At 39.2% G+C, this 16,426-nt stretch overlaps 1 protein-coding gene and 1 long non-coding RNA gene across 4 annotated transcripts in view; one reads left to right on the top strand and one right to left on the bottom strand.

Moving 5' to 3' along the window:
- LOC100650807 overlaps positions 1 to 16,426 on the top strand; it is a 587,269-nt gene that overhangs the window by 7,009 nt on the left and 563,834 nt on the right. The window lies entirely within an intron of this gene.
- On the bottom strand, positions 10,125 to 12,120 carry LOC125385068. Its single transcript, XR_007224021.1, has 3 exons — positions 11,920 to 12,120; positions 11,681 to 11,832; positions 10,125 to 10,915 (listed from the first exon to the last, which is right to left on the bottom strand). It is a non-coding gene; the product is annotated as an uncharacterized LOC125385068 (long non-coding RNA).

The following is a 16,426-nucleotide window of genomic DNA, read 5'->3' as shown; positions in this document are numbered from 1 at the left end:
AGGGTTATCGTCGATCTGCTTCTCTTATCGCAGGTAATAGGAAACACGTTGCATGTTTCGGGATTTTTCAGAGGGTTAGCTTGAGCGGTTCGTTTCGAACCGGTACCCTGGTCAATTTCGAACTATGAATATCAAGTATACGAAGATTCTATCTTCAGAACGTATGTATATCCTTATGGATACGATTTAACACGAAATGAATACGTCTTAAAACGAAATGCAAGCATATAAATATATGATTATGTTCCTGTTGCTTTCCGATGGACAAGGTATATAGATTTCTTGTCATTGTAATAATTACTATAGACAATTAGTAATAATTCTACCATAACGTAGCCTTCAATGATCAGTTTCAATCATGCCTACTTTAGGGCAACGTATTCACATTATTTTATCGTAAAACAAACATCCAACGCGAAGTATCAATTTTCAAGTAGACCTGCACCGTAATTAACGAAATGTGGTATGATTAGTGTTCGATTTTCCCATGTTACCATTAATAATTTACTGTAAACAAATGTATTCGGTGTACGACAAGCACGATAAACAATGGTAGCCACGTTGATTACCGAGTGGACACCTTTGTCCCTGGAGACACCCTTTGTTTCGATGTCTATCTTCACCAGGGGAGCCGTGTGACGAGAGGGTGGGAAACAGGGGTTAGGGGAGAGAGAGAGAGAGAGAGTGGTTCACGCTCTACTGGCGGTAGCGTTGAAGTAATTGCAATTAAAATTTGTTTCGTGAAATTGGTTACCCACATCCCACGTCCCTGTCTTCTCTGCTGTCCATCAGTTGGAGGCTTTTAGCACGCACTTGTTTTCTATTTATTACACTCTTCTGGTAGATCGAAAATCGTAATTAGTAGCTCGTTCACGCGACTCATTTTCCCTCCCTGTCTCCCTTTCCCTTTCGCGTTTCTCTTTTCCCCGTTCTATCTACGTCACTTTTTTTTTTAACAGCTGTAATTAACAGCGCACCGTTTGATAATTGTGCGTCTATTGTCCCGTTGCGGGTTGCGTTCGGGATCGATTTAAAACGTTCGCGAGCAGAGGAACATTTTAGGCCGGGCGCTTCCATTCTATTTCGATTCGTTTTTCCTCGAACGGCGAGAGGCCCTTTTAATTGAAATGTAAATTGTTCGATTGTACCGCCGCGAAGTATCGGTTGATTTTAACGAAGCATCGACCTGCGCAGAAATGAAATTTCACCGATTCTCCGAATGGAACGAAAACAATGCTCGAGCCCGCTAATATTCCGATCGTGACATTTCCTTCCCTTTCGACCAGAGGACGATGCTTGTTTCGTTAAAAAAATCGACGTATTCCCTAGTCCGCACTGTAACGACCCGCCGTGAGGAATTTCGCCGAGCGAATCGTAGCGTGCTCCGTTACTCTCTTTAATTCTTTGATCGCGCGAGTTGCAACGTTTTACGCATGTTCAGCAGACTTGTACGGATACGCGTAATGTCAGCTAACTGATCGCAAACTTGAAAAAGAAGCTACATTCGCGGTAAATATATCCTCGGCTCGATATCAGATCGATCAGTAGTATACTTTTAGCGGTAGGGGTTTCAATTAATTAATATGAATATACGTAACGGGAACGTTCAAAGCTAACGAAATGATCATTCGAAGTAATGAAATATCGATAAATTCCGTACGCTTCTATGTACAGTAATTTCATTTCCTCTATGTTCGTTCATTATAGATATCTGATTTTCGATTTTCATTTTTCGGAAAACGTGTTCATATACATCGTACGTATTTCTGTATACATATAGCGAATGCATACGTAACCGCGTAAACGCGCACAGTCTGCTCGTAGAGAGTATTACGCGGTGGATTAAAGAAGATTTTTTTCTGATCAAACTTCTACCATCGACGAATAAAAACATTAAATTTGTACCAAAGCAAAGAAATATATACAAAAATGTATATGACGGAAGGAGAAGAACAGGCTCTACTAATAAAATCGTATATTTCGTCAAAGATCATTCAAATCCGCAAAAATAAAAATGAAAAATTCCGAATTGGTCGTTTCCATCATTCTGCGGTTCCGGTGTTAACAAATCGGATTAATTCGCGATCGATTCCCCGGACAAAGGGAACGAAAAATGGTACAATTTTGATCGGCAGAAGTAGGAATCGCGCGGCTGCGAAAACGCGAACCGTGCACTGATTACCGGCAATATTTCCCGCACGACCGGTCGTTAATAACGTTTCTGTTATTAATGAACGAACTGCGGCGTGGCGTTAACGGCCGATACGCGGTATAGTACGTTATGAGGTTCGATAATGCGCCACGCGGGATGGCTGACGCGTAATTGTAAACTCGATCGGAAAGGCTCGTCGATGGCGATTCGCGTCACGCTCCCTTATTCCTGGCCAGCGATTTGTACGTTGAGGCTTTTCGCGGCATTAAATAATCAAAAGCGAATTCGAGGCACAGTTGCGCGCATCCGCCGATCCCACTTTTCCCAATTTGAAATTCAATGCGATCTGTTTGGGCTTGTCACGAGACGGCCATACTCGATATTTATCGCGCCTTTCCAGAATTTTCGGAATTTTTCGGAAATATCGTTTCTGTACGTTGAGAAGGAAAGACGAGGGTGTTGGTAGAAATGGTCGGCACGGCAGGCGATTCTATCGCGCAGGAATTACATTTAATTTATTGGTCAAAAGTCACGTAAACTATGTATCGTCGAAAAATGTAAATAATATCGTAATATTATCGTATCAAGGTAGAAGAAATTTCTATATTACGTAGTTACACGTACATAGGTGCTATAAAGTAATTATATCGTTTTGTCAGAGTACAATGAATTGATTAGGACAAGGAGATAAGTAAGCGTTGGACAGAAGTATACTACGGAAATTAGAGAAGAATATAATTTGCATCGATATCGTGCGGATTCTGAGCTTCTTCAGACCGATCTTTCTTTATTCCTCCATTAGATGGTAGTCAAATTTGTTGAGAAAAGAATACACGTGTTTTTTTGCTCACGTTAATTTATGCAAGCGACGAATGCACGCGTGTTTAATATTCGCATACAGTTAAGCTATTTCTCGAATGCTGGACCAGTTCAACGGGTGGTCGTTATAAATTATAATAAAACGTTGCACTTCGTGATATCGCCTTCGTAGGAATAGTAAATTTCTCAGGGGCGTAATAACAACGGAAAGTGGTCGCCTTGGGGGGCGATTAATGTCGTCGCTATGAAAAATGCTCAATATTCTTTTTTACCTCTAGCTGTGTACACCGCGACACAACGTATTTTTTTCCCATTTATTATTTATATTCTTACCAGTACAGCGTGTTCTTTTTTTTCGATGAAACGCGGATTGAAAAATTTCTTTAATTTACTCGTACAGTTACGATTGGGCGATAATCACGATCCTAATTGTCGATAAATCTTTCATTCTCTACTTTACAATCACGAACCTTCAAAAATAATTCATTTCCACAACGATGTTAACCTTTACGTTACGGAACTCGATCACAGCCGAATGCTACCAGTCGTGCGCGTTTTTATTTCAAGCCAATCGCTGGTAAAATTTGTCTCCTTCTACTGTAGGGATCGACGATGGAATGTATGTTGGTAATATGAGAACAGCATAAAGAAGTTGAAAATTAAAGAATATTTCTTCTTTATAAAATCGGTACTACCTCGAAGTAAGTAAAGAAATCTATTAAGCGACATAAGGATTAGTCGCGTTCTATGAAAAATTCCATTAAAAAGAAAATCCTGTTCGTAAAGCCGAACGTAAAAATTTCATTTTTCAAATATTTTTTCCGACGTACCGGTTGAAAGAGGAGCCACATATTACACGGAACGATATTTCTCAGCACTCATCCGTGCTGTCGTTGCGGAATCGAAGTAAATGCGATTAAAGCCGGCCAGAGCATGAGATCGACGTTGCACGATGAATTCGACGTAACCATGCAGCCATGACGTATAACGGGGAAATTTATAAGGATTCACGAGGATCGTCGTAAACCATGAAAATTCTATTTATTTCGCGAATTTCAGGGCGAATGTGGGACGAACGCGCGATGAGACAAATTTACGATCCTTTTTAGGCATCAAATCTGGCGTGTCGGGAAAGTTTGGCTCTCAGCCAGCCGGTTCTCGAGTGCGGCCAAATACATGTACACATGTGCTCACTTATACTCGGTGAACACGTGAGCCACAGTATTATGAGATATTTAATTTGAGTTTCGCGCCGTTATATATCACTCGGGTGTTGATAGAATGGCTTGTTCTCTTGATTTCCGTTTTTGCAACCGTGTCGACCCGTGATTTACCGTAATTTCTATTAAAGATCCCTCGGAACGCGCACCGATTCCATTCCTCCTTTTGCTCTTCTTCTTCTACCTTCCACCTCTTCGTCTATTTTTCCCTTGCCGTTCTTGTTTCCTCCGTGCAATCTCTTTTTTCGCGTCAACTTTCGTGCCAGCGGTGTCGCACGCCTACTTTTACATTCTCCGACGACGATTACCGGCATCCGTCGTCGGTGGCGAAAGAAGGACGAGGAGAAGGAAAAAAAAGAGAGGAAGCACAGCGTGAGAAACATTATATCGCCGTCCCGTAGAATTTTCAATTTTCTTGAAAGCTCCGTAAAGCTTAAACGCATCCTTCGTGAACGAATACGTTTCGCGTCTTCTCGCGCCGGATTTCTCCTTACGAACTGTGAAAAACCGTGTTATATGAACAAAACCCTACGGTGCAGGCTGTTTCACGGATACGTGCACCGATCCATATGGGAAGGCGCGTTTTGTTTACCGAAACGCGGCCACCACCGGCTGCTGCTTGCCAGATCGGCCCCGTTTTATGCAATTTTGGCCAGCAAACAAGTTTCACGAGAATAACGTAACGGGAATGTATAAGTAATCGTTCACCGTTTTGTTTGTAGAGACAGTCGTTTGCTTTTTTTTTTTTTGAAGGTTTATAAAGAAGGAATTAGTTAAGTCGTTTAAATCGTTACAGTGAAAACGACGTATTTCAAGTATCGTTGATTAATCTTACGGTTATACATAAATATAAAATTATATTATCGTACAATTGGAAAGAAACTTTAGATACCATTGCTATCGAGCTCTTCGGTTTTGTTTTCCATAAATAGTTTGGTCTCATTTTCTCTGCTTGTACGAGATTATTATCTCGGTTGACCATGTACTCGACCGACCATTGTTGCAGCTTATTGTATCGAAAGGTCATGAGTCGTGATCCCTCAAGATATCTATGTGCTCACCTCGTTTTGCAATAGAAATCGATCACGAGTATTACTTTGTACCATTATTCATCGCGATTCTGTATCCACTTTCCTTCTACGCGTTATCTATTTTTATTCAGTATCGGTTTACTTTCTTATTAGCTCGGTTTATCCATCGGATCCACTCTGACACGAGAAATGAAAAACACACAAGATTTAATGATTTAAAAATGACAAACTCGTAAGACGAGAGCGTACGTTAATGATTTAATATAACACACTGGCCGAGCATTGAAATATTTTCAAATTACATCTTGCAGAGAAGCAGTTGGTAAAGATGTCCACGAATTTATACAACAAAGAGTAAAATTATCAATAATAAACGAGAATCTATCGTAATTCTTAAAATTGGGCTCGTTGTTGAAAAATTATTTGTCGTTAATTGGTCAGATAATCGTCGTCAAAAATCTAATCTAATCTAATCGTTCAATTTATTTAATTCGTCCGTAGTTATCATCCTCTACAAAGGCAAAGGTAGATCTCCGTTCTTCGTTCTTATTTTCCCGAATTTTCCATTTTTTAAGCGAGATCAGGTCGCTCGCCCGATTCGAGCAACGATCACCTGCCACCCACTAGTCGCCGTGTTCGTATCTGCGTAAGAAAATTAAAGTTCTCTGTGCTGTTCTTTCCATTGAAAGCAGCAACCACATTGCGCCCGATCGTAATTGATTCTCCTCGAATCGAGCGATTCGCGATTTCCATGCAGAGCAACATCTCGCAATTATGTTTACCTACACTTGCCGGCAACGTTTAGCAGAATAATCCTTTCTTATTTCGCCGTTAGCGGGATAATTGCATTCCGTGCGGCGCCACAGCTCCGTGTATCGTTTTTCTCGAGAGCCCCGTTCCGGCTTTTTGTTTGACGAAGTTACCTTACCGTTGCTACGGTTGCTCCAAGTATCCCGCCGTTCCCCTGGGTACGGGAAGTAAGCTTAACAGTGCGATAAAGGTAATATGATTACGCGAATCTGCAACGCGTAAGCTCGGTCCAGAATATAACTTCTCGATGAATTTGTGATTAATATGCAAATGCCGGCTAAGTTCCGAACCGGAATCGAGGATAATTTCGCTTCGAGCGGTGTACGTCTTGTGGGATATAGAAAATATCGACAATCGTTGATTTAGCGTAGAAATAATTTTTCCAAGAAGCAATTTCTTATCCTCGTTGAGACGAATAATTTTTGCCAGTACGAATTATTGCTACCGTATGAAAATTACGGGGAAAACGTGATAAGTACGTTTTTATTGCTCTTCTTTTTATTTCAACGTCGCTTTGTAATTTAAAGGCAACAGTTTCGTATAAAATAACTAAGAATGGGAAGAACTTGTTGAGTTTAGCTAAACGTATAATCGTTAAGACGAACAATATGTACATTCTCTGTTTCGCATCTTATTCATCGTATTTCATAATCGTTTTTTCAACGTACGTTCGTTTGATCGTCAGGTTCGTGTAAATCGAATTATTAAATTACTATTATCTAACGATATATCAATAATATCTCGTAACATTTCTGCAGCGATGTAATATTATGGAAAGATAAGTAATGGGAGGATTTTTTGTTGAGCAACGCTTTAACAGCTTTAAATATCCAACCGAGACTATTATTGCAATCGATAAATCTTTCGTCTTTCTTACAGCTTTGATCTTACGTAACGAAATAAAATCGATATCCGCTATATTTTCCTGGTGTGAGGTTGTTACCGATAAGTGTTATCGATGGAAGCTTAAAGGTATTTCGTAGCGCAACACTGCTTCAATTTACAGATTAACAAAACAAACAGTCGATAATAACGATTATGATGGAAAAAACGTCTCGAATGACTAATAATTGCGTTACAAATAAAAAAGTATCTGCCTGATACAAACTATCTTTGTCAATACTGATCCGCTATACTGTCAATTTTCCAAATCAGGGATTAATAAGGGAAAATAATCGTCTGAACTAGAATTTCCTCGTATCTCTACAGAAAGTCTCTAGAAACATTGAAACTCGAACTTTCGATCTACACATCTGCACATAATAATTTTATAAAATATTTAAAGAAAATCCAGAGTTGGCAATAAGGAAAAACGTTACGATAATTGATCAATCGTATCATCCTTCGACCGTGAAAAATCATTGCTTTTCCGTAAGACGCAGTAACAATCCGTTTCGATTGTCGTCTAATAATAAAAATGCACTAGCACTCGAGTGATTGATTTCTTACGAATGAATCATCGATCTAATCTGTAGATTCCCTATTGCTCTTGATTCCCGATAAACCGTGTACGCCATCTCATTTCGCTGGTTTTTCCATCCGTCGCCTGCATCTTCCTCCGCTTTTCACGAAAGCTGTGCAAGTCGTAAAGCAGAGGCATGAATTCCCTCGCATCCCATTGTCGTAAATAGCTGCGAGGGAAGGCCCGTGTGAATAAGTAAAGACGTTCCCTGAATGACGCCCCGTGAAAGTGTAATGCCGACGAACGTAACGCGTAAACGTGCAAACGTTGATTCTGAAAGTGATTCAGCGTTAGGATCGCGTGCCACATGGAGGCAAAAGACAGACGAATGTGAAAGTCTGGAAAGTTTCGCGTGTTATACGAGGGCGAATTGTGGTTTCACGATCTTTGTTCGGGTCGACTCTGCTGCCTCGTTTAGACACGCTTCATCAATCATGTTAATAAACCTGTTCGAGCGTTGTCCACGTGTCCGCCGGATGAATCGGGCCACGTTACGAAGATGCACATCCCGAGCGCTGCTCCGCTGGAAATAGCCGAACGCAAAGGAGACCGAGTGATCTATGGAGGATTCTTTATCATCCCAAGTCTCATTATACGAACCATTCGCGTTCTACAATGCGTACGGTATTTCTTTTTTACCGCGCGTACTGCCGCGTATTGTCCGAGTTCTGCCTTGAAACCGTATAACATCGCGCGGGTTTTCTTCATGCAGGCCACGTGGTAACCAGCGGCGATTAAATAAAAGGTAATTAAGAAAGAAAAATGCGCTGGGTGAATTAAAAATTACGGATATCGGGGAATACGGTGGCGAATGTAGGGCGTGCTGTTCAACATTCTTGGCAACTGGGGTAGGATCTTTTGTGCGCGTGCATTGCCGACACGTGCTTCTTGTTTTGACAAGATAATGTGACTTGATCGGTCGGTGTTATCTTTCAATAGAAACATCATATGGTGTGTTGCAACTGAGGAACGTTTCAATCTTTTACTTTCTTTGTGATTAATATATCGGCGTATTGTTTCATAATTTACCGATATCGCGACTGCATTTATTGTAATTCGCATCGCGTTAATTATAGATAATTCTAAAGGGAATAGTAATTATGGAATTGGAATAGGATGAATTATTTTAACCGTACCGTTAACAGTGATAATACGAATCCGGATGCATGCAAATTCTAAATCGATTAAAATACCTTGATTCGGGTAAACGGTGGAAATTTTAATGATCAGCTTTTCTAGATTTAATATTCTCATTACGTATTCCACCATCGAAGAACGTGCTTTTCGTTCTCAATTTAAACACTGTCCGTGGTTTGTTTGATTCTGAAATGATGTTGCTAACAAAAACGGTTAGTTGAATTTATCGCTATCTCTTTCATTCGTTGTCGCATGACTTAAATGCAACCGGTTTTTTGACATACCGACACCGACCGTCACTCACCGGTGCAATGTCTTTATTAATGAGTCATAGTAACTACAAGCGAACGTTTTACCGCTACTCGTAACATAATTATTCATGTGGTAACGGACTTCATACTTAGACCGCAGATGTTCGCGCGAAATATTTCTAAGGAATACTTAATATCGATAAATATCACGCCAGGTATTTTATTTTCCACGTTTCGGATACTTTTATCTTGTCTTACACGTTTCACGAACAATTTCACCTTTGTCCCATCGAATTCGTAAGTTAGCCTCAATTTTCACCACGAGTTGGTTCCAATTTAATCCCAAAAATCATTTCATCGTGATTTGCCACTCGAATTGAAGAAACACGTTGTTAACCCGTTTACCGGCTAAGCATCGAAGGCAAGTTCGATAAATAGACGTTTTCATCAGTCGTAAGGTGTTTCCATTTTCAATTTCTACGAAAAGGAAGGAAGACATTCGGCTGTTACATTTGATACGGAGGATAGAGAGGAACTAAAAGGTTTACAGCCAGCACGGCGTTGGGCTGAATACGCGCGACCCAATGCTCTCGAAGCTTTCGCGCAATAACGTGAGTAATCTACGAAAGCAACGCGGTATGGTGGCTAGATACTACTATCTGGGAAGGGAAAATGTAGGGCACAGAACGGATCGAAGCATCGATCGTTGAAGCGCGATAATGACTCGATGGATTTGAAAGCGGAAGACGCCAGCCGGCGTTCACCTTTTCGACCGGCTCTCATTTTCCCTTCGCCGACTTCCTCATTATTCCCAGATCATTTACTCTGCTTTTTGATACAAAAGCTACGCGGGCTTGAACTGGCGTCGAAACACACGGCACTGGCATTCGTGTTGGTGTCCACAGGTTCGTTTATTCGCCCTGTGTGGGCGCGCCTTTTTGCACCGGCTCCATTCGTACCGCTGAAATTCCGGTTACACGACGCTGCGTTCTCGAAAAATACTTTACGCGGAAGGTTAACCGTTGAAATCTTCCACTGCGAACGTCCATTCTTTTGATGAAAATAATAATAACAAGAGTTGTATTAGGTTGTGCGAAAAGTTTCTTTCCTTTTATAAGGAAATAATAGACGCACAATGTTTATTGAATTATTTATTATGAATACAATAATAGAATTATAGCGAAATGGATCATACCTAATTCAATAAAATAATATAAAACAGAAATTGTTGTTCATCTTATGAAACGAAAGAAACTTTTCGGACAACCTAATGTTTCAATGAAACGAAATGGTTATTCGTATGTTAGAAAGCGATGCTATTTTTATTTAAAGATCAGCGCTCTTCTTATCTGAGACTTTGTTCAATCGCACAATTCTCGCTGATGACACGTGTTGTCTTTTGTCTTTTAAAAGTCGTACGTTTCGTTCATAATCCAACATCTTTCATAATTCAAACATAAATTAAATATGATTCATTCATGCGCCGCGTGTACGTATTTGGGATGTGGACGTATGCGAACAGCAACAATTTTTAATCAACGATATTAAGATATTAAAATAAGCACATAAACGGATAAAGTTCATGCTTTTGAATTTACATTAATGATGATTGTATAGAATTGACTGTAATGAATTGATCGTCTCGTATAACTAAAGTGAAACAGAATGTCATCTTCGTCGAAAGTTGTTCGTAGAAGAATAAAAATTAAAAAACATTCCTCATGAGGGGATTAAAGTCGAACGTCTTATTGTTAGTCAGATATTCTTCATTTGCATCTATTATTCGAGAGGTCTCGTTCATTCTTACGTAAGGTTTACATAAGCGATTGATTTCGTAAAAAATCGATGGGTCGTGAATATTCATGAAAATGTTTTCCTCGCTGTTTACGTACTTGTGTTTTACGAATTCTTGTCTATCATGGTTGAAATATCGAGTACCATAGCCAGCCATAGCATTTTGGTGGATTCAGGAAGATTAGCATTTTACGATTTCGTGTTCCCTGTATCATTGTGCTTAGCCGGTCTTGGTGCGTCTGTTAGAAAGCAATACAATGTTACGTTAATAATCGATCAGCGATAAAACGATAAAGACGCGGCTACAATGGTATCTCGAAGAAGGATAGAGAGGAAAAGTAGCGAGAAAAGAAGTAAAATCGCCGCATAAAAGTTTTACGAGCCACGACATTGCCTTGTTGCATCTGCTCATACTTTATTCCGCTTCTCTTTATTTTTAGCTCCGTACGCTACGAGGTTTAACATTCGGATAAAGTAACTTCGCCGTTATAAACAGCGTCGGCTAACAACCCCATTTTTCCGTCCTGTAATTGCCTGCACTTCGAAATAATTCGTTTTAAATGTATTTCCTTATTTGTAAGATAACGCAACTTCTAAAAATTCGATATTTACGAAACTTACTTACTACAGCTTTTCCTTTCGCTCAAATTGAAATCTACGTACGCGAAAATTAATTACTTTACGCGTCAAAGTACCGCGCGAAGTACCAAAAACGTACAGACGTTCCAACCCTACAAGTAAGTCGTTCTACACTTCGAAACCACTTTATGTATTTCGAGTATTTCGTAAATACAGTAAATTAGATATCGCTTTTGACGAGCAGTGATCGAATGCCAGGAAATGAAACTTTTATACCGAGACTTATTTAGATTCATAGTGAAATTGCATAGTGAAATGAGAAATCCACCCCTGATCGAAATATTTTCCATCGTGGCAATTATTCCGTCGCTCGTACCTCAACCATCAACTTAACTCCAATTTCGTGATCTTAAATAGATACGTACGATAAAACTGTTGGAGATTTTCAGTTTGTGCGCCATGAGCGTTTGGACTGGTCAAAGCTGACGTAAAGGCTATCTATCGTTTCATCCTTTTAATAACTTCAGATCCATAGAATTTCTCGAACAGCAGCAGTTCTTTTTCCTGTGTGTCGTAACTACGATATGGAAAGGAGATGCATCTATATACCGGTAGATGTTCAAGAGCGTGGACGAGGGTACAAAATGCGAATATTGCGCTTTACCTTTCTACGAGGATTATCTTCAGCGCGATGCATCTCAGTGCATCCGTCTTTCCGTGCCACATACATATTTAATACGTTCATCCCATCCGCGATCAGCCGTTAGATTGCATCGTGTATCGGTCGGATCTACAACGAACAAAGAGACGTAAGACGTGATAACCGTGCACATACGCGCATATTGTTACAGAGATGCATCGGGTATCTGGCAGTGGTGTTCAACTTGCTCGATGATATTGAATATTCGTTTTAACACTGATTCACCGGAGTTTCGTTTATTATTTTTATCTGAAATTAATAATTTTTATGATACTCATAGTTTATATATTCTTCGTAGATTCGAACGAAGAAGATTTGATAAAACACATACCTTTCGAAGAATGTAAAAAAGGAATTGATTCTTTCGATCGTTTCTGGCGTATTCTTCCCTTAACAGATTCTATCGATAGAGATAATTTATTTTGAGCGTCATCATTTTAATTTATTACTCGTTTTACGTTTTAGAATATTGCCTCTAATTAGAATGCACATTTATTATACGAAATTATCAGATCTAAGGTGATTTAACATTTATGTAACAGACAGACATATTTTTCCACGCTATGTGAATAACAGGATCGTTCATGTCCAATATCGCTTCGCCCTCTATCGTTTTCGGTTTCTAAGAAATCTAGGAACATTCTGGAATATTTGTAAATATCTGTGTTGTATGATTTTTCAAGTCAAATGCTTGAAACTTTTCCCAACGAAGTAAACTATCCGGAGGCAAGAAATTCGAAGTTGAAATGTTGCTCCCATCGTCAATAATCAATATTATTTATTTCCTTTAATTCGGTAAAATTCATTTACTTTGTACATTGTAATAGACATAGAGAGGAAATAATTATTTGTCGCCTGTGGCTTCGTGCGTTACGTTTAATTAGATATAAAGCAACGAGCAAATAATTGATACACGCTGTTCTCTTTAACGGATCAAGATGTAACTTTTCGTGTCCTGGACAATGGCTATCCCTGTCGTATCACCGTTTCTAGCATATCGTCTATGAAATATCCTCGAATTTCCATTCATAACATATTGGTTTTCTTCGACGCGGGCTTGCTTACTTTTTAATATTCCTCCTCCACTCTGGCGTGCTTTTAAACTGGAAAACCCGAATATCGGCATTATTTATCGATGTCAAAACGCTGATATTGATCGTTAAATGGATAAATATTCGCGGGGTTAATTTTATTTACGACGAACACGTGTCTGCCTAAGTAACGATGCAAATATTAATATCAGCTTTGATCGATTTTAATCTATTACCTCAGTCTGTCGCATCATTTGTATCATTTTTGTTCATTAAAATTCTTTATCGAATTGTGGTATTTTCATCGTTATTATTCCCTGAATGATATATGATCTTAAATGTTATTACCCTATAATTATTATATACATCGAACTATCTACTAATATACTTTACGTAGCCTTTTAATTTGAAGCTTACATAATATACAGTGTTTGTTTGTCCTCTCACAGACACTTTTCAACGACGAAATAAAATATAAAAGAACGAATACTGCAGAGAATATTCCGCGAACATACTACTCGAAACATTGTTGCAGAATAATTCTTGAAAAAGAGGTTCCCTGTGCCACGGAATGGCACGCGAATGGAATTAAAATACGTTAGAATTGTATCAGAGAATCGAGCGTTGGCCATTTGCCCATTCGAAGTTCACGCAAAATTAGATAACTGGCCGATATCGAGAAATATCGGTTTCTACTCGGTCATACGATTTCGCGTCCAGCCAAGAGAAGCTTACTTTAGAATTTCCAGACGATTTCACCCGGTCGAACGGACTAGTCACCGGGTATAAATTTCAGTTGCGTTCGCAGGGATGTGTGTTTTGTCTGCGGCCGTGGACACGAGGGGAGCGGAGAACGATTGTTATTAATTCCGTCTCCAGGGTACCACTAATATTCATTTGGTGGACGGCCAGGGACGTACGTGGAGGCAAGTGTGTGCCAGTCGATGCTTCTGAAAAACGAAGGATCCCACCTCCGAGCGAATAACTCAATATCGACGTGGTTTATTCCACGGGGACGAGACCAGCGTTCGTTCTTCTCGCGTATTTGCCTATTCTGCCCTCTCCACCACTGTCGTTTTGCTCGTTTTCACTTCTCGACGTTAGTTTTTGCGACTCGAATAGGCCGTCAATCGTTAATTCGAAAATAAATTGGCTCGCGGAAATGATAGCTTTTAGTCGATATTTCTTTAACTCTTCGCGATTTGGGTTGAAAGCATCTTTTAAACACAGAACATACTTGCACATACGCGGAAGTGTATTAACCGCAAGTAGTTAAAAAATTCAGAGAAATGTACGTAGGTCTGGACACGTTATGCGAGTTTCAGGACAATATCAAAAAGCATAGTACGGATGCAAGAAACGGAGAGAACAAAATAGCGTAATTCTACACTTGTCGCAGGCATTACCATAGATTTCTGTGAAACAAGAGTTAAAGGAATATCTTTGTTTAGATCCAAGAAACTATTAAAGAAAATAAAAATAAAGTACAATTATGGCTTTACAGAGAAACCACTGATCCATAAGAGTTGAACGCTCTATAGTCTCGTATTTTTCTTATCAACAAAGAAGAGTTTAGTTTACATTCTACTATAGTTAGGGAAAACCTACGTAGGGCGTATAATTCCATAGAATATATTATACGTAGAATGTATAATTCAATAGAACTGCAGATCTTGCAGAATAGTAGAAACGTATGGAACATTATCCGATACAGGTGTCAGAATTAATCTAAGCATAGAATATATATATATTTAAATGGTATGATAGGATATACGTGGTTCCTCTGAGATCGGTCAGATTTACCGTAACGCTGTGTAAATAATTGCTTTTACGTAAATCCAGTATCTCTTGATTCGATTACATACGTACGTATAGGCACTTGGAAAAGTATTTCAACATTTGTCACAGAACATTTTTCAGAATGTATCGTACGTGTAGCGTTTGTCTTAAATGAATTCTTTTGAAATTTCATTAGCGCTGTAACGAGACGCGAATATCTTGATTACATTGGTAATATTTGGAGCCAATTAAAAAATGTACATGAAAATTACAAGACATTTATTATAATCGTACGCTTATCAAAATTTAATGTACAGCGTAAACAGTTGCCTTAAACGTATCCGAACCACCTGATTAGCATTAAACGTGATTCCACTAAACATTATAGCTTATTAATATAATAAATAATTGACTGTTCGATACTTTGGCGAGCCACTATATGATGTACATATTTTCCTCGAGCGCGTGTTCTACGCAGAATTCGAAATAATCCTGATCGAATTAAGCGGTTGCAAAGTGCGAATAAAGATTTAAAATAAGAAAGAGTAGCAATCCCCTGGATCTGCCCGATACTTTCGGATCGTATTTTTCTCCTTGAAATACATTTCACGGCGAAGGATTTACCTGGTCCCGTTCTTCCAGCGACGTACATAAACCTCGAGAAATTAATCCCTCAGGATAAGACAGTATGACGGAACAGCCGGAGAGAGAGAAGATGGAAAGCTTTTTTTATAAGCGAGAAGCGCCTCGATGCTTCGTTTACCGAGCTACGATTAACCTAAAAAGTATACAATTCGTCTCTTCCTCTACCGCATCTCCTTTAGTCCTTTTTTTTTTAATACTTCCACCGTCTTTTTTCTTTCGATTCTTCTCCTTCCTTGTTTCTGTAACATTTTATTGTGTAGCAGACTTTTACAGTTTTCGTTCATTTGGAAACAGGAAGTTAGCCTTTCGGTAAAATTTGTTCTTCTGCAAAATATGGTATGATCTTCCTCGATAAATTTCTTTTTATCCCGGAGTAGATTTCGGAGCAGATTTTTTAAACAGCGAATGCCATGATACAACATTACAGACACATATACACGTGAATTTGACTAAAAGAAAGTAAACTTCAGACGAGTACAAACAATTAATATACTCGAATTTGAAAAATGTTGGTTTAAACAAGTACAGACGATAACAAATACATTCATTTCCAGGCAAATTTCTATTCAAGAGACATAATTTTTAATTACCAATTGCTTCTTGCCTTCGATTACCCCTTTTTATCGTCGCTGCACGCCTTCTAACGAGCATCTTTCTCACAATGAATAGCAAATGGTCGATTTTCAATAAAGGAAATATTGTTTTTTTACTCCGAAGTTATCTCTTTTCATTTGGACGGCCTCAGCGCGAACTGCTATTGTTTTCGAAAATTATAGCACTCTATTCCGTAGTTCCTCTTGGTCCGTGAAGTGAAAAGGAGAGCGAAGGAGGTAACTTCAGGGATCCTATCCACAACCTATCGTCCGCCGAAAGCGTTCGAGCCTCTGCTCCCGTTTCCCTCGCCTCTTTTACCGTTGTTCTATGATTCTTTTTATTCTCCGATAGACATCTGTATCCCATGCCATCTCCGATACTGTCTTCAATATCTGGAGCAACATGCCGACAACTACGAATGC

The sequence above is a fragment of the Bombus terrestris genome, chromosome 5, assembly GCF_910591885.1.
Source record: "Bombus terrestris chromosome 5, iyBomTerr1.2, whole genome shotgun sequence".
Taxonomy (NCBI): Eukaryota; Metazoa; Arthropoda; class Insecta; order Hymenoptera; family Apidae; genus Bombus; species Bombus terrestris.
This window is presented reverse-complemented; position numbering and strand designations above follow the sequence as displayed.